Raw genomic sequence first — 20,689 nt, 5'->3', positions numbered from 1 at the left:
GGATCTACTTTTTACTTTTATATTAACATCTCCATTTTACTTTCATATTAACATCGACATTTTAAAATTCTGATGTCCAAAAATTTTCGTCAACTTTTCCTGCAGATTGTCTCATACATTTGCGAATCCAGTTCGGTGATCGTTCTGATCGCAACCCTGGCTCTCCTGCTGATCTACAGGAGGGACATCGGAAGCGACCGGACCGTCTTGCAGATCAACCTCTCCTTCTCTCTCTTAATGCTCCACATCACAACTCTCGGCCACGAGCTGGCGGTTAAGAACCCGCTTGGGTGCATGGCTCTGGCTGGATGTACTCACTTCTTTCTGCTGGCCACAGGTGAACCATATGCTATAGTTGTTCACATAGGCCCAGTGTAGTAAATAAATCATTACGAAAATCCAGGTCAAACATTTTTAAATAAATGACAAGAAGTCAAGTCCCAACCAAGTGATATTTAGAGCCTATTAATTCCAACTCAAGTACAGTCATAAAAAGTAGATGTTAAAGTTCAGTTATTCCCAAACTGTTTGCCGCAGCACACTTGTGTGCCTCGAGAGATCGTCAAGTGTGCCTCGAAACTTTTTGTAAATTTTGAAAAGAGTATTTGTATTACTAATAGGCATACACGCAAACGTTTTAGACTTAAATACACAGTGTTCATTACAAATGAATAATTTTTAGACATTTACATGTAGTTTGTCGTGTGTTTAGGGCGATTGTAAAATAAAATTTCTATTGTTGTTCTGTTAAAAGTGTGCCGCGAAATAGTTAAGGCATAACACCTAAAATAAATCATGTTTCGGCACGTTGGTTTTGTCATTTATTGCCCTGGCGACTTTTTTTTTTATCAAGGCTCTTGGTTCCTAGTTGACGGATCACGCATCCTAATGGCCACGCAGTTTCCAATGAAATTTAGAGCTCAGAGTCCGTCGTAAAGAACCAAGGTGTTCATGTTGATCGGCTGGTCCGCGCCGACCCTCATCACTTCCCTGGCTTTGTGCATCGGCTGGTATTTGGATTCCTACATGAAGCCGAGTGCCCACTACACACAATGTCATCTCCTTGATGAGCAGATACAAAAGTACGACAGGTGCTGGCTCGATCCTGGTACAAACCTCTTCCTTCTTTCGGTGATGATTCCAGTCGGCATCTTCGTTGGAGCGAGCTTTATCTTTGCTCTGGTTTCATCTTCGGTATTACAACGTTTTATATATAATTACTTTTAACGTTATTAAGAGTTATATAGATAAACTTGTGTTCTGTCGTTATTGTTCTGCTCAGCTAAATTATGTCCAATCTGATAAAATAATATAAACTGAATTACTAATTTGTATATTTTACCGCAGGCCAAACGAGTTAGCGAATAAACTAAACCAGTGCGGTACAGCATAGTAGTTTCGAAGTAATGTAATGTGTAGTACAGTAGAACTTCCAGGCTTTTGTAAAGCGCGATTTACCTTTGGACAAAGCCACCGCGGACTTGCAAAACATATAGGGACGTGGCTGGCGGAGATTAGAAGGTGTTAACTATATTTGACCGGCGCACTTCGCTTTATTATGACGTTTAAATGGAACGAGAAATGGACTGTATATTAGCTTATTTTCGTTTTACTATGTAGCGTTAAAAGAAGTTGTAAATACAGGTTATACTTCGTAAAAAGCCTGGCGCCCAGGAAGTAGGCCCACAAGAAACAAAGGAAGCCATTGCAAAGTTCTTTTTTCTCGTGCTTCTGCTTGGTGGTACATGGGCTATTGGATTCTTGGCAGGTGAGCTTTCTTGGCCGAAATACTTGTGGATATAAAGTGTTGCGTTAATCCAAGCAACCTGTTTTGCGTTCTACCTCATCTTAGTTTTACCACTTAAAGTCGATGACTTAATATTAGTGGACTAAAGTCACTGTTTTCAAATGACTTAATATTATTTAAGTCATTTGCACAAGAGACTTGACTTGGAGTTTAGGCCTTCTAGCAAGTGACTTAAATTAGTGTGTCTAAAGTGAGGTTTTGTGTATGTGACATATTTTTTATAATGGATAGCGTTTCTAGTTTTATAAGTTAGTTATTTATTTTTAACGCAATACTTAGATTCGACTTTGTTTGTCAATGATTCGAGTGGGAGTTTAATCAGAACATGACGTTCTCTGCCCTATAAATTCGCGCTGGTTTAAACCCTAAGGCAGAGTTTCTCAACCGGGGTGCCGCGGCACCCTGGGGTGCTTTTTCTAATCCTCAAGGGTTCACTTTTTAATTCTCATATTTGGGAACCTTTAAGAATCTGATTTTTGCTTAAGAACTTTTCGTGCAAGATTAGACTGGAATAAATCCAATTATAACTTTCTACGTTGTGTAGAGTTGATGTGTGCGTTCCGCTTTCGTTTATTGCGACATTCTAGTAAATTACCTACAAAAATATTCTGGGGGTGCCGAAATCTATTTATTATTTCTGGGGGGTGTCGCAAGCCATAAAATGCTGATAAAGACTGCCTTAAAGTTTAATCGCCCTTAACCTTTTACGTTTAGGCTTGAACGACGAGACCAGTTCTTTGGTCTTCCAGTACGCCCACACGATCACCAACGGACTGCAGGGAGCGTTCGTCTTCTACTTCTACTGCTTCCTTAACTCCACCATCCGCGAAAAGATGAGGCTCTTTATGCAAAAGCGCGAGCAACGAGTGGTAGACGCTCCTATACCGATGGTGCCCATCAACCGCAGAACGCAGGACACCGACATGTAGACAGTGTTTTATTACGGAAGTGACGTTTGATGCCACGTTGGCAATAGCTATAGCTGGCCACTGATGAGTTCTAATTGAGAGACTGATGATGCCTTATTTTGTGGCGAAATGTATCTTTTTAGAAACTTATAAATAACTGACTTTGATTAAGGAGTCGGTTAAGAACAACCCGAGTCCGACCCTAACTATGTCTTAAGTCCGGCTTAGACTCCACAGTCTGTATTTCGCCCAACTACGTATACCTAAAATAAGGTGGATATGTGTTCAACAATCCACTCAAAGGGGTGTCATATAACTCATCCACCCACCATACATGGATGGAAAGTTATTGAACTGCATGTTATTGAACTGTATGTTATTCAATCTGTGTAATCCACAGTTGGCGGCCTTATCCGTTTCGAAATTTGGTTCTGCGCATGCGCATGTCGGACTCGGGTGGTCTAAGAGTTTTATTTGTTTGAATTGTATATTTTTCAATTTGAACAGCACCATTCAAAATGCTTTGTTTGCAAAAGGGTGACGTAAATTGAAATAAATTGAATAAATCTTAAACCGTAGGTTAAACTTTTCTGATTTGTCGAAGGGAATTGACTTAAACTTAAGCTAATTTTAATTAAATAAGTGAAGTGCTCTTTTGAATAAAACTTTGCTAAAGATTTCCTTTTTCCTTTTGGTGAACTTTATTGCACAACGTTTGTTATTCTAAAGATTCGAAGATTACTCGAAATCAAATATGTTGATCATTAAACATGGTTTTCAAATACTATCTTTATTTTTTGCTAACAATATTCTTCTTTTATCAGAAAATATTTTACTTGTTATTTACCTGAAATTCATCTTTCTATTACCGGTACCTGACTTGAAATAACTTAAAGCTTAGGTTTGGCTTCAGTTGAAAGTAAAGTAATTAGCCTAAATCAAACTGTACGCATACTGTGCGATGTGTTTAAGGTGATTCCAACTTTGAAATGTTTGTGGAATAACCAAATTTGGCCAATACAGCAAAGGCTTCCAGCGTTCTTTGTGTGACATTGATTGTTTAGTTGGTGGTTGCAAATAATGCCACAACAACACGCAACGCGTTTTCACCTGACGTGCATTGATTAGATTTTACCAAGATTCAGAGTGACAGCCTTGTAAATTCCTGCGTCTGGCGCAATGGGCGAGTTTTTCCTGGATTTTTATCCTTTATTTGACGTTTGTCATGTTTTGCATTTGTGAATCAGCGGATACGAACTGACGTACTGCCAGCGTTAGTAAAATTAAAATGGCGTTAAAACGGTTTAGTGTTGCATGCTGAGGTGTGTGACGTGCGCATATTCTTATTGCGCGATTGGTCTAGTTTTATGCTTTTAACCTGGAGTTGCTTTATACAATCGTTCCAAACCAACGTGCTGCTTTTACTGTTCAAGGGTGTAGAAACAAATATTATATTGTCCAACATTGTAATTTTGCAATATTTGGAAGCCTCTCCATGCAATTGTTGGTGCATGATAAGAGTGTGGCTAAGTAATCAAGAAACAATTTTTGACATAAATTGATGTGTGGGGCATTTAAAGCCTAAAAGTTTGGAAAGAACTGATTTGAGCAACAATGTGAAATGATTCGTGTAATGTCTAATAACTTCTGTTGTTTTACGTTACGGCGAAACGTCGCATTCCCATATTCCTTAAAAAATAATTAATAGAAATCTTACTCGTTCGTGCATTTTTATTAACAAGTGCTTCACAACAAAATAATTCGTTTTACTGCACATAACTCAGTTATTACTGTTAATGACGTTAAGTTAACTATATTTCTTTTATAGCATTTTATTTGCAATGCTTAATATACTTTTTTAAACACGCATTTTTATATCAAATTGTTTTTTTTATATATTGTTTTATATGTTTTAAAACGCATTTTAAAAATAAATTGTAAATAAACTTCACAGTTTGTTTTTTACACAATTTGTTTTCTCCATTCCTCAATATAAGAGGGTTTATGCGAATGAATCTCCCTTCAAAGAACTTAAAATATGAACCTAACATGTCTATAAAGTTGGTCATAGAAACAACACTGTATGGTCTGCATCTAGTTCCAGAAAATCTTCTGCCATCTAGTTTAAGGTCTTACTGGACAACTTCTTTTGGAATATGACTTTGTATTAATTTATCGATAGTTGCATCCATTGTTTGACCGCCTTGTGATCCACCCGACACACAAAAAGCGGTTTGAAATCGTTGTTATTGCAGTGTAATTGATTTAACGCCAGTAGTCCTTGACAGTTAGAATTATAATAGTTAATATTCCAATTAACCTGGGCAACGCTTTTTTTTACCCAAATCTTATTTTTATTATTACGCTATGGTCTACCCGTTTGCTGACATATAGCGGTAACTGTGTTTAATTATGAAGTGTTAATCTTTTTAATAATTTAAAACTTTTTAACTTGGAAGCGACGGCATAAACTCAATGGTCATATTGCAAAAATAAAAAAGTATATTCATGATGGAAGAATGAAAGACACACACAAACATATGTGTTTAATAACATCTGTGATCTAGCCCCTCGGAAGTTGCTTTATGACCAACGATTACGGCTTCCGTATCAATAGTACACCAAAAAGCCATCACAGACTCGCCGAATCTGTCGTTCTATGATGCAAGCAGAGCAAGCCAGAAAAACAACTGGCCTGCAGTGAGGTTCGAGGCTTGACCGGAGGTCTGCTTGCATCATAGATCGACAGATTCGGCGAGTATGTGATGGCTTTTCGGTGTACCATGATGGAAGAACATAGACTTTATTGGTTGTTTTGCAAAATGTGATTTGTTTTTGCCAAGCTGCATTTCAAGCGAAACCAATTAAAAACAAAGCTAAACAATTACTACAAGCGCTTTATAACTTAAATGTTTGCAATAAAATGCGCCAGTTACTTATAATTTCAACTATAGATTGATGTTACATTTTATAAAGCTTTCTGCTTTAATATAGTCGCGAAAAAAAAATGACTTGCTTGGTTTTTATTGAACAATTGATTAGAGAGCATCTTGAAACTGTTGCAAAATAAACATAATTATATAGTAAGCCAGTCTGTTGGCTTATTTTAATTGCTCAACCCAATCCAGTCTTCCTAAAGTACGTACTTCAATGTTTGTTTTTGTGGCGCTGTCGGCACGAAATGTTTGCTTGTTCTACATTTGTTGATAAGCTTAGCTGCAAAACCAAACCAATCACCAACTTTGTGTTTCAATATACAAGGCGTCGTTTTCTGTGGAAAACAGGTTGTTGAACGTTTTGAAGTTTCAAATTAATGATTGGCAGAAAAAAAGTGGTATCTTTATTGTTAAAATATACTTAAGCATTGACTTGAAATCTTATCGTCGTGAAAGAATCACGCAACAAATTTTGGCAACAAAATGTTAAGGGACGTGCCATATGTTGACTACGTTGACTACCAAACTGGCTTAAAATCAGACTTACAGCTATCTTTAACCCACATTTCGCGCCAGGTGCTGTATCGGAAGGTTCCATTGACTGTGAGCACAAGTGACCTCACCAAAAATAAACTTTAATTGAAAGTTTATCCTCGTTTATTTGCACTAATACCGTATATTGGAATGCTGTCTAAAATATTGGAATCATTTAGTATTGTAGTTCATCTCCGAAAGTTGTGCCGGTAATAATCCAAATTTTTATACAAGCCTTGTGTTAGACTAAGTAATCGAACAGTTGAACTCTTATCAAAAATAGGTATAAAAATCATAGCGCTTCAAGTTGACCGAGCTATATAATAACTTAATTGTAGTAATCGTACGGCAGAAATAACGCATCCAGCAGTTAGCGTTGTATGTTGCCTAGTAATGCGCGGCAGAGCAAAAAGATTAACAAGTTATATTAAAAAATAATGTCAGGCAAATATCAGGTTGAATGAGCTACAATCAATTTAGCAAATTGATTTATATCAAAAGAATACTGTTTTAGCTTTAAAACACGGTATGCACAAATGGGTAGTATTTGCCACTATGCGGCGCCACGCGACACAAAATGAAGGTAGCGCGACATTTGTATGACGTCACACAATAGAAAGTCTGAGCAACAATTTATTTGGTATGAGAAAGTCGGCCGGTCCCATTTAGAGGTATAACGGCCACGAAAAGTGGCCAAGTGGTGAAGCGAGGGAAGTTTTGTGTGGCTGGAGTCTGGAGAGAAAAAAGCATTTGCCAAATAAATTCGAAGTAACTTCTTGTTTTTAGCATTCTAATAGCAAATCTACCTTGACTCTGGAAAGAAACAAACTATATAATTTCCTTGGTTCAACATTAATTTAACCAGAATATATTCGTTGGATCTTGATGTTTTCAGCAGTCTAAAAGTAAAAGAAGTAGTACTACTAATTTCATGTAATATAAGGTAAGCAGATGTTGGTTGTAAACAAACGTGGAAAGTAATACATTTGTATTAAACGGGTGTTGTATATTTTAAAATTAAGTTGTGTGTAATACTTGCTGGTTGCTTTCTGACAAAAAATATAGTTAAACATTACAAAGTAATTATTTTTTTGGAAAAACTACAGTAAATCCTTGTGCAATCTAACTTATGGCTGATGGCTGTCAGATTGACAGCTCGAAATCGGGCAAATCATGTTAACAAAGGTATAGACTTAGATATATGCCGTTTGTGGTTATGACGTTAGAAACTCGGTCTAAAGGTTTAGAATTATTTGACATTTTGTTGCGAGAGTCGATTTGTCGTGTTTTTTTTAATTATTCTGTGATTTATATCAATCAACGATAACTTAGATTCCTAAAATTTTACAACAATCGGTTGAATTATTTTTTAGTTTTAGTGTTCCTGGTGTAGAATGGTTGGGAACCACTCGGCTAAATGTTGTTTAGTGTTGTAGGCTAGTGCTTTGCAATTGGGTGCAGTATACATCCCAAAGTGTACTAGAATTGTTAACGGTTGAAACACATTGATAGGGTGTACAAGATACCTCATTACAATAAAGCCTATGACAAGGTATATTATAATGAATAAACAAGTTTATTACCAGACGTGTATTTAAGCGTACGTAGCTTGTAAGTTACTATATTCTATTTGTGACATCATAACCTAATATTTTTCTTGATAATCGTCATTGTGGGATACTAACTAGTTCTTCATAACGGTAAATAGTTCTTTTTGCAGTACAACAGGGTGTATGTGTAAAGGTCAGTGCATTGCGTGGACTGGGGTGTACAAGTTCTTCAGTAAACGTAAAAGAGTTTAAGCACTGTTGTAGACCTACGTTTTGACTAAAACGCAGTATGTACGTGTTTAACACTTATACTATATTTGTTTTAAATTCGTTAAGCGTGGTCGTTCGACCTTTAAAAGTCTTCCATGCTTTACTTTTTCTGAATTAGTCCGTGTTCTTTAACTTGTTAAGGAAGTTTTATGTGGTCCGTGAAAAGTCTATAGCAGTGCTTTTTAACCTTTTCAATTTTCATCCGCACTTTTTTATTTCCGAAAATTTCCATCCACACGAAACAAGCACAGTAAGTTTGCAAGCTTTAGCGAAACACCATACGAGACTATATTGCTGTACCCGTAACTCATAAGTGAGCGCACCAGCTTTTTTGATTACCGTATTAAACATAATAAAAAATATAATATGGATCATTGTCATCTGCACATTCATCCGCACAACGTTTGTCATCCGCATTACAAGTTTTTTCATCCGCACAAGTGCGTACCATCCCACGGGTTGAAAAGCACTGGTCTATAGAATTCATTAACCACTGAGTTATATTAGCCTGTAGGTGTAGGTACAATGTATCGCGGTAATTATATTGATAATAACTAATAGTAAATAGAACCAAAACGAGTATGAATGTCCGGTAATATCGAAACCAAATCGATACAGAAAGCCAACTGGTAACATTGGTAGTCGTCCAAAACTATATAGGGTGGTACCAGCAGAGTGTCGTGAACAAATCATTTCAAAATGGTTAAGGTACCAGTGAAGTCATTTCTAAAATAACTTAAATCCAATTTAAGTCATTCCTAAAATAATTTAAGTTTAAGTCAAGTCATTTGTAAAGTAACTTAAGTCCAATTCAAGTCATTTGTAAAACAATTTAAGTTTAAGTCAAGTCATTTGTAAAGTAACTTAAGTTCAATTCAAGTCATTTGTAAAACAATTTAAGTTTAAGTCAAGTCATTTGTAAAGTAACTTAAGTCCAATTCAAGTCATTTGTAAAACAATTTAAGTTTAAGTCAAGTCATTTGTAAAGTAACTTAAGTCCAATTCAAGTCATTTGTAAAACAATTTAAGTTTAAGTCAAGTCATTTGTAAAGTAACTTAAGTTCAAGTCAAGTCTGTTTCAATAAATTCCAAGTCAAGTCCCAGTCAAGTCATATTTATAGCAATGTTATTCCAAGTCGAGTCCTTGCCACAAAAAGTCAACATCAAACTACTAATATTGGTGAACTAGCTCGATAACGAGCAATAACTAAAAAATAACAAAAAATGTAATATACAAAAAAATTGTTTTATTTAGAAAAATAAAGATATTTGATCATATTTTATCACATCATTTTAACCCAAGCCAAAAATTTGTCAGAAAGACTTAAATCAAGTCAAGTATACTTTAAAAACACTTGACTTAAGTACATGCAATTTACTTAAGTCATTACAACACTGAAAATACACCAAATTAGCTACTGTAGGCGTTTCATTCAATTTGCCTTGCAACCAAGTTACAAGCCCACATTTTCGGACATCAAAAGATAATACGACAACCTAAGATTATAGTAGTGCCACTTAAAAAAACTCTCGATAGTTGTGTTTTAAATTAATTTAAAACGTAGGCATCGGCGAATCAAGCGTATAACGACTAGTTGGGTGGTTCATATAAACGGTAAATGTAAATGCGTTATACCCAGGAGTATTTATCAGTTTACTTCTAACTGTAATGTACGAAGTCAACCTGCATTTTGCAGAAAACAATTCATTATGTTGTGGGCTCTTAACATGTTAAACTGCCAGTCCCATGTTGTAGCCCGTGTTTACGACAATGCATTAGGCAATCAACATATAACCAAAAGTCATGTTATGTTTAGCGTAAGATCTTCGTCAGAAGCGAAAATAATGCGAAAGTATTTTTTCAAATGTCATAACATCTTAGTTATGTCTAAACGTTTTGCACTACGCGTTGATATGCTTCACGCTGTGTTCGAAAGGCGCTAAGCATAGACTGAGGCGTCGCTGGGCGTCCATATTCTTTTTAACCCCTAGTTATTTGTCACCGTAAATTTCTAATTTTGCATTTGGTTCAAACAGTGTATAAAATTAAAAATTTACATATCACGTAAAAAGCAGTTTTGTGTCTGGGATAGGTCAAAAGAAAGATGCGAACGCTCTGTGACCATTTAATCACTAATTCGCGTAGTACCAGCCTTGTGTAAGCTTGCTACATGTTATAGCTAGCCGATGATTAACAAAAAAAATATTTGGGCATTTAACATTTAACATTAAACCAAATTGCAACGTTGTGCCGCAATAAACGCGATATTTTGCGCACTCTGCCTATAGATGTTGCGTGGTTAAACACACTGTAAGAAGCCATTATAGGCTTTGGCCTAAATCAGTATCAAATTAATTTTGGAAAGGTTTGTTGTACGACATCCGTGTACGTTTCTTGATGTATTTAGTATATGATCCGTGTGGTAGCAGTATTTGTTTGACTTGCGTGATATTCAATCCCGGTACCAAATGGAGTACGACGTAAGACCAATTCGTAAAAAACGCCATATCAAACTGTGTTCAACGTCACAAACAACCGAAACCTCTTTAAAATATAAATTGCTTGTTTTACTTGGTTTTAATTCTTCTTGGTAAAGGACTATTGGGGTTATTTCGTAGATGTAAACCAATTAAAACCGTAATAACCGCAGTAGTAACGATCACTCTATCTAAATTTTTCGTGGTTAAGCCTATACATAGAAAAGCAATTCTTTATGATGTGGGCTGCTTATCACTATTACATATACCGTTGTAATATATCCGTTAAAGCCTGCTAGCCTCATAAATATGTGTTTGCCTCGTGGTTAGACCCAGTGTTTTTTTAAGGTATTTTGGGGGACCTAATCGGTTCCCCAAATTTCTCCAGCGGTTTCCCAAAATTTGGACATAGACACAGTGTTCCAACATTTTGGGATTGCGAAACTGTTTTGTTGCATGAGAAAGAACCTGAAAAATTTGTTCTGTGATGGTGCACTGTCAGTAGGCTAATAAATAATTCGTTTAAGCAAATATGGCTATTTTTTGGTATTTAAATAAAACACTTGCGGTCTCTTAAAACTACTTAGCGGTCACCCAAACCAAACCTTAAAAACGAACCTGAAAAAATGTGGCAATTCACATGTAAACAAAAAGTGATGTTACGGATATGTCAGAGGGCTAATAAATATGAAAAAATATTTGCAAGTGGCATAACAGTTTTACTTATGTCTAAACGTTGCACTACGTGACACTTCACGTTCATAAAATATAATTTTTTTAACACATTTGATGTTTTTTTTTCTCTGTGATCGGAGAACATGTAACCTACACTGTAAAACAGAAAATGCAACCATTGTCCCTTGACTGTTGATCGCTGATTGTGCCTGAAAAGTTTTAGCTAATCGCTTTCTCGACTGGCGTGGTATAAAGTTTACTGAAGCCGCATGTTACAGCAAATGGTTTAAAACATACAACAATTTGACATGCGACCAACGTGCAGCGTTGTGTGTTGCTTCTGTGATAGCACGACAAAATACGCGACCATAGCACACGACACTTGGCGTAGCATGTCATACAATTTTAAAGTGTCAAAAACTCGTGACATGTATCAATACAGAATTAGTAACAAACGTAAAACTTTGAGTTGTAACATATAGAAAAAGCCTGTGTAAAGGCGGCAAATAATCGATAGGTGTAACATTTAAACAAATATGTAACCCCGGTACCAAATTGTTTTCGGGTGGCAAATGGCAATCAAGTTGTTCCCTGTCAATCACCGTTACATATTATGTTTAACCCATAACGTGTCAGTGAGCCCACATCTCGCTTTATAACTGATGATTTAAAACTTATTTGTGGCAATTTAGCTGAAGGTAATGTTCCGTATTGTGTCTAAAATAGGTCGTCGAAATACAAGTTTAAAATAAAACATTTTAAGGATACCTACAGTCAGTGTTGCAGTGGCAACACCACTCAAATTTAGCGAAGGCGATGGTCGGCCCTAACAAATACGTTTACATGACGCAACATCATTCTCGGGATGGTTCAGTAATTAGGCGCTAGCCCAACCGGCTCCAACGTAATGAAATTTAGTGATATGGATCTCGATGGTGAATCACTAACAAACCTAAACCTTATTTTTCTTTTTTTTTTACTTATCCTTAAACGTTGCAGTATACGTTGCGCAACAAGTTCGGTAAATAGACATTTTAAAACATTTAATGTGTTTTTTGTATTTTGCCGGTCATGGGTAACATGAAGCCTAAATTGTTGTACAGTATATGTGTTGGTCGTTCCTTGATTTTTCACTAATTGTCCCTGAAATGGGTTAACGAAGTGCTTCCCCACAATTGGAGTAACGCCTTTTAACCTGTGTGGAAGCGGAATTTAATCAGGTGGCATGTTATAAATTATCGCATTTATCTGCATAACTGTGAAAAATCTAATTGTAAACAACTCACAAAAGTAAAACCCTAAATTGTAACAGCCATTGTTCGCATTGCGTGATATTCAAGCAAATACGTAATCCTGGTAACATACTGAGTCCAACGTAAGTAAAATCTCGTTTGAAACTGAAATTGGTTACTATTAAAACCGCCGCATTTAATGCAATATTTTGTAAACTCTATTTAGGCTAATTTTGGCGCGATAACAGACTTTAATTAGATCTTAAACATAAAAGTCTGAAGTTGGAAACATTAAAAGTTATTTTTATTGAAGCAATATATTTTATTTTCATGTCCATGCAGGTAATTGCGCTTGAAAAAAGTTTTGGTTACGTTAGGAGTTTAATATGCGCGCGCGCACCCAGGCGACGATTCACTCCCTAACTCAGCGTTTCTTAACCGGTGCGCTGTGGAAGGTTGCCAGGTGCGCCGTGGAAGGGTGCCAGGTGCGCCGCGAGAAAATGAGAGAAAAAATGCCACAAAAATTTTGTATTATTTTTATAATTTGCCACTGATAGTGGATTCCAGCAATAAGACCAAAATTAGGAATAACATCAACGTCGGAATATAACACAGTTCGGAATAAGATCAAAAGAGGACCAATAGATAACATACCCATACCCATACCCCTATCGGACCAACAGTCCAGTGTCAAAACAGCGTCTACAAAAGCCGCCGTTTAAAAAACATGGCCCTTATAAGGCGGTGGCGGCGCCTAATCGTTTTATACCAATTTCCTGGGGATCAAGATGTTATTTAGGCCACTTAGGTCTTATACCAAAATATATATTGGGGGTTATTATGGCGGCGGTCAATTTTGGAATTCAAAGTTAAAAATTTAAAAGACATATTCCAACATTTGAGTAGTTTAAAATTGTCAATGCGGAATCAAACTGAAAACACTCATCCACAGATAAAAGTAAAGCTTTTCTTAAAAAATAGGAGAGGGAAAGTTAAATTATGATTTTTCAATCAAAACTGACCATTTAGATTTATCTTTTTTAATAAAGGACTATGTTTGTAAATAAACTCTAGTCACTATATTCTGTGAATAAACACTGAGCAATATGACTGGATTCGTAGCCCCTATTGGCGTCCTAATGGTTGATGTTGGCTCTTCGCTAACAAAGAAAGAGGAACTATTGCAACATATCTAGCGGGGCTTCCGCCATAAGACCGCGATTAAAACAACATCAACTTCGGCATAAAAAGCAGTTCGGAATAAGACCAAAATAGAACTAATACCTAATACTCGTGATAACGTTTAAATCAAAATAAGACCTAAATTAGTCTGAATAAGGCCTAAATTGCAAGAATAAGGCCTTTACAACCTTTTACTTAACCCCAAACTCCACCCATAACTTCAACACTAACTCCCCTAATAATTTGAACCATGAACTAAATTCTAATTCTACCCATAACTCGCGCCTAATCCCAAACAGAGGCAAACAATCCAGTGCCAAGACAGTGGCGTCCTAACGGCGCCTTTTAAACTAAGGCACCCAAAGGTCGACACCAAAACGGCCGATGCCAAGAAGATGTCCCTCAACCGTCCCATTCCATGTTTTTATAGAGTTTTGGGCGTTATTTTGTCGATTTAGGTCTTATTCCATTAAATTTTGGATTTATTCCGAGTTAGATTTTGTTGCTTAGGGGGCTTATTTTGTGTTTCCATCGAACTCTAACTAACATACCGTGTGTTTTCATAATTTACAACACGAAAGGCCTATTTAATTTTTTTCCTTTTTTTTTAAGGCTTGTCTTATTGAGCACATCGAATTTAATAGCAGGGCTGTGGAGTCACAGTCAAATCTGGGACTCGACGTACCGTAGTCAATTTGTATTACTTGAGTCCCGTCCGACGTGCGGAGTACCAATTTGAAAACTGTTAATGCCGCCAACTGCAAATTGAAAAGGCGGAATAGCATATCGTGTATATTTTCGAGCAATGTATTGTGGGTGGATGAGATATATGACGCCCCTATGAGGGGATTGCTGAAAATCCACCTTAATTTAGTTACGTAAATGGGTGAAATAAAGGCTGTAGGGTGGCAGCCGGACTAAGAATTTGACGAAATCGCTCATTTGGCCGGAGTCGGAACCCGACTCCGCAGGCTTCTTTATAGATAATAAAATTAGGAGCCTGATGTAATAAAAACTGCCAGCAAAAAACAAAATATCCAAACAAAGTTTGCAGTCGCCTCGATCGTAAGGTGCGCCGCTAGGTTTTGAAAGGTGTACAAGTGCGCCCTGGGGTCAAAAAGGTTGAGAAACACTGCCCTAACTCGAGCGCACGGTGTTACGTCGCCTGCCATTTTGCTAGGCGACGATGAACTTGTTCTGTCTGCTTTTCTACCACATGCCAGCGAGCGACCGGGGCAACAAATCGAGACAGGCGACAAATTTTTCCCATTTATTATCACATTTATTTATCATCATTTAGCGTTGGCATGATTTTGCTGCAACGTAGCTGCATGTGGCATTAGAGAGCCCATTTATGTGACGTCAGTAGTATTTGTGAGTGCAAATATTTCGCGGGGGCTAATCAGCAAAGTTATAATGCTGCAACGATACATTAATTCTATTGTTCTGTGTTTAAATAACAACTTTTGTCAGCCGAATGTCCAACTATCAATAACTTATACTTAGCAAAACATTTTTGTTGCTTGTTTTCAATATTTAGGTAAAACTGAAATCAATCTGCCAGTTTGAATTTTTCGTTTTTTATCAAAACTCACAAATGTTCAGAAGCAAAATTTCAAGTTACTATTTTTAATAAGCTTTTTGTGCTTTCAATTTATCGCGTGCAAAGCCTTATTTAGCATGCAGAGTGATTTCGCAATAATGCACAGTTTTGCAAAGCGAGAAAACAAAGTCCATTGAGCAATTAGCTGGAGTTGCAATCAATTCACAAACAACAACCTGAAGTACTTTCAGATTCCCCAAGGCTTGGCGAGAAACCGACGATAAGTACGCAATGTTTGCTTGCTTTTTTATAGCTCAACCGTCTGGCCGTCTTGGAGCAATGTTTGCTTGCGTGCTAACGGTGTAACGAGAGGTCGACACTGTGTACGTGCGACAAAGCCCGTACGTTTATTTCCTTAGCACACGGAAGTATTCAAAACTGTTTCCAAATAAGTCGATGTTTTCGCCATCACCAACAGTGGAAAGTTACTGTAAAGGCTCCAATAACTTGTTGTAAGATAAAGACATAGCCCTGTTTAAAATGCAACCACAACAAACACAGAACTATTGTTTTCTTGTTTTTCAAATTTAATGAGTGTAGTGCCATATTGCAACTAGGTCATAGATGTATGCAAGTAGGAATGTTTCGTAATATCGGTTCGGGACCGATATCCAAAGCCAAGTGGTTGTATTGGTGCTCACCCGATACATTATAGGGTCCTATCAGGGTTGATGAGATACTAAATTAGCACACTGTAGACATTTAAGCCATTATTTGTGGCCAAATCATTGTCTACTATGTTTCGAAAACTTAAAATCTGGAGAAAGATACGTTTGCGCGTGCTAATGTCAACAATTTTGCTTGGAAGGCCATAGTAGTACCGTCATTTGTTTTTGAATCTGAACGCCGTAGTTTTCCCACGAAACATCGTTACTTTATCAGAAATAAACGACGTATCGTTATCACAATGAAATACAATTTTTTTGATATTTAAAGATAAAACGACAACCTAAGCTTTAAGAAGTAGTGAAAAAATCTAGTCGCTTATATTTGTATTTTAAATTAATTTAAAACGCAGGTGAATCAATTGTATAACTAGTTGATTCTTACTTATCAACGGTAATCGCATATGCGTTATCATTTAGCGTCGGCATGATTTTGCTACAACGTGGCTGCATGTGGCAGTAGAGAGCCGATTTATGTGACGTCAGTAGTATTTGTGAGTGCAAATATTTCGCAAGCGCTAATCAGCAACGTTTTAATGCTGCAACGATGTATGTATTATATTGTACTGTGTTAAAATCATTACTTACTTCAAATGTAACAAATTTGTAAACCGAATGACTAGCTATGACTAAATTGTACTTAAAACATTTTGTTGCGTTTTTCCTAATATTCTGGTAAAACTGAAACGAATCTGCGAGTTTAAATTTTTCGTGCTTTTTTTAAAGCCATAATTTATCAGAAATGCAGAGTGATCGTGCAATAATGCACAGGTTTGCTGACCTTAATGCGACAAAGCAAAGTTAATCGAGCAGTTAGCTGGAGCTGCAACCATAAACAACAACGTGAAGTACTTGTTCTGACTCCCCAAGGCTTGGCGAGAAACCGACGATCAGTACGCAATGTTTGCTTGCTTCTTCTAATCGCTCCACTGCCTGATCCCCTTACTAAATTAATGTTTGCTTGCGTGCTAACGGTGTCACGAGAGGTCAACACTGTGTACGTGCGACAAAGCCCGTACGTTTATTTCCTTAGCACACGGAAGTTTTCAAAACTGTTTCCAAATAAGGGCATGTTTTCGCCATCACCAAGAGTGGAAAGTTTTTGTAAAGGTTCCAATACCTGGTTGTGAGATAAAGACATGGCCCTGTTTAAAATACAACCACAACGATCTGATCGTAATACTTGTGGAACCCTTACATCAAGCATTAGGTTTTTAGGAGATTTCTACAACACAACTGACGAGGAAACTAGTGCCGCACTATTGTCCAGTAACAGATATAAAACCCGATCCTATTATCGGATAACCCAAATCTTACTACATATCGGTCTCATTTTATGCATTACGTTTAGGTTTGAGCCAAATACCATAAACGATTGGTATAATTCGTCTCGAAAAATGTAAGGTAACATTTTCTATAACATTATGACAAAAAGTTCGTGTGATAAGCTTAGGGTAAAGATAACCCCTTAAGACTTAAATGTGGTTGCCGTGCCTGGCAGTTTGTGCAAAATCATTCTACCATGAGGTTTGGCCAAACTCAGTGTGAGTGTAACGAATGCAAACCCGCCATTATATAAATATATATAATTTAAAGTTGGTGCCTGACTAAAAATCCTGTCTAGGCATATGATTTTAAACATTTTTATTATCGTTTCCCCCGAGAAAAGCATGATGGATTTTACTTACCTTAAATTTAAATCAAAGTTGTCCATCTAGGCCAGCGGGCAGGATCCGGCCCGCCGATGTAATTCATCCGGCCCGCCGCCTCTTTGACAAATTAGACACGAGGCTATTTCACATACTTTTTGACTATTTTAACCAGGGCTGGGGAGCCGGAGCCGGAGCTGGAGCCCGGAGCCCGGAGCTAAGCATTTTTTCTGGAGCCAGAGCCGGAGCCGGAGCCATTGTTATTATTTTTGTGGAGCTGGAGCCGGAGCCGGAGCCATTTTTATTATTTTTGTGGAGCTGGAGCCGGAGCCGGAGCCATTTCTATTATTTTCTGTGGAGCCGGAGCCGGAGCCCTTTTTATTATTTTTGTGGACTGGGGCCATTTTTCAATTTGTGGTGCTAAAGCTAAGAAATTATATTTTTATCTCCAACGTTAGTTAGCCAAAAGCAATTATTAAAACTTTTTTAAATAGCCATTGAATAAGTGACTGGTGGCACTGGAGCCGGAGTTATTGGGTGTGTGTTTGATGGCTCCGGAGCTGGAGCCGGAGCCAAAGGATATGAGTTTTACTACTCCGGAGCTGGAGCCGGAGCCAAAAGATTTAGTTTTACGACTCCGGAGCTGGAGCCGGAGCCATTTAATAATTGCTTGATGGCTCCGGAGCTGGAGCCGGAGCTAATGCTATTTTACGGTGGCTCCCCAGCCCTGATTTTAACTACGTATAGTGGGAAAATTTTCGCGCTTAGCGCGAATGTTTATTATACGTTACGTTTGTTTAACGTTTCGATGCTGTCTTTTCAACTAGATCAGCGATTTTTTACCGTTGCGTCGTGGAAGGCTGCCAAGGGCGTCGCGCAAAATGAGAAAAAGTATTAAAAAATATTGTGTGTATATATATATTCATATATATATATATTAACATTTTTTATTTTCCATTTTCGGCAATGTAAAAAAAACTTGCAAAAAAATTAAAAGAAATACCGGTGAACCAAGAATAAAATCGCGCTCGTTTGGCTCGCCAGGTGCGCCGACTTGAAAGAGTTAACAAACAGTGAGCTAGATTAACTTTAAATATTGTTGCGTTCCCTCAAAGTAATTTTATTGCACTTTTTATTCGCTTTACGTCAACACTTTACTGCCTCTGTAAAGGTAATTAAACACGGTTTTAAGTGCATAAAATTACTGAGGCCTGCCTGATTCACAGTTGTTTTAACATTTTAATAACACGATTTTTGGTTATCATTTTGTACGGCCAGCAGAGACCTTTTTAAGTTTAGTTATGGCCCGCGACTAAAAAAAGGTTGCCGATTCCTGATCTAGGCAGTACAAGTTGTCAAATCTAGGTTTTTAATCCGATAGACATAACATGTAAACGTTTCAACTTATCCTACTTTTTGGTCATAATAATTACGCCGTTGATTAAAGTTTGGGCGTTTATACAATATTTGGCATCGGAATAAAACATTAAACACACCTGGACATTAGTCGCTATTGGTCAGTTGTTTCCAACTTGACGGTTGTCTGCGGGGTCGCTGGGTGGTATAAAGGAAAGACTAAGTAAAAAGAAACAAGTTTAACCAGACGTTTGGAAGTAGAAGGAGAAAAAAATGTTGTGTTTATGGGGCGTTTACTGCAGTGACCTAGTCGTGTTTATGATGTCATGATTACACTTGTCTTCCATAAATGAATAAAGAATAGCTTCAGTCAAATACTGTTATCTCACGAAAATCGTAATGCTAATGAGGCCTAATCCGTAGTTTTAGCTAGTTGTCGTCCCTTTAGCGTAAATGTGAACATTTAGACCATTTTTTCCGTACCGGTAGCAGGATTGCCAGATTAAATTTTTGATTTAAATATATACTTCATGGTTGATTGGTAAAATATAAAACTAAGTAACAAGCTCTCATGAAGATTGAAACAACGTGTACTGTCACCCTATTAGTTACATAGCTTGTCACAACACTCAAAACTGTATATTTTTATCGCAAAATCTAATCTCTATACAGTGGCTCAACCTTTTTTCTTTCGTGGCCCATTTTCGTTGCACAAAAATTCTGTAGCCCAATATATGTTTATGAAAAAAACAACTATGAAATAGGTTTAGAACAAAAAACAGCAGACCTTGTTTCAAAATGGATTATTTCTTTAACTGTGCATTAGTGAGATACTAGCTGCTGAACAATAAATTTACATTCCTTCTAAATTCCATCCCAAGCCATTATTTGTGTAAAATTAAGTGTAGTGACACAAATAAAACTTAATTCTTCATTAAATCTAGCTTTATAAAATTGGTCTGTGGCCCACTCAAAATGTTCCCAAGGCCCACTAGTGAGCCATGGCCCACTGGTTGAGAACCGCTGCTCTAGTAGGTCTACGACAATTAGGGCATCTCAAGCAGGGGCGTGCAACCTGCGGCCCGCAAGCCAAATGCGGCCCGCGGAACCAAAATATGTGGCCCGCGGTGTGCTTTGGTTTTTGGCCCGCACCACTAAATATTCATGTAACTGTTAAAATATTGAAACTTCCAAACTGTTCCTTAGTCTAGGTCGCCTTATATATAGCATGCAATTTTTTAGTTTATTAGAATTAAAATAGAATGTGACCTGCTAACAAAATAAAACTACAAAATGTGTTTTGGATGCTGTTGAGGAAAGTGCACAACTTTGTGTGAAAGTGAATTGCGCTGAGCGCTGCAATTTTTTTGTTTTTGAAATGCTTTAGAAAAGCTACTTGTGGCCATGTAAACAAAGCTTATTAAAAATTTCCGTTTGATCTTTTTCGCTCATTTGAAATGTACTTGTTTTATATTCAGTTTCAACGTTCATGTTAGTTGTAAAAAAAAGAAACAAATTTCTCTCTGCGCAGCTAAGTAGTTTTTTACTGCGAACATCTCGATCTAAATAAGTTTCCACGGCTGAGAAAATTTGTCGCTTTTAAGGTGGCCTTGTTCGGTTCAACGTACGTGTGTGAGCAATTTTTTTGGGGTAGTCACTAACACAGTGTTAGGCCAACTGTGGACCGCGAGTTATTTTTATAGCTTGGTGTTATCATGTACCGTAGTTGTTGGCCGCATGACAGCCGTACATTCATTGCACTTTATTTTAACAATTGGTGTGGCATATAATGTTTTAAATTGGCTCCGATTGGAAAGACCCAGCACGTGCCGAATGTGGTCTTG

Source organism: Ascidiella aspersa, chromosome 7 (assembly GCF_963924565.1).
Source record: "Ascidiella aspersa chromosome 7, kaAscAspe10.2, whole genome shotgun sequence".
In the NCBI taxonomy this organism is placed as follows: domain Eukaryota; kingdom Metazoa; phylum Chordata; class Ascidiacea; order Phlebobranchia; family Ascidiidae; genus Ascidiella; species Ascidiella aspersa.
Note: the sequence above shows the minus strand (reverse complement) of the source record.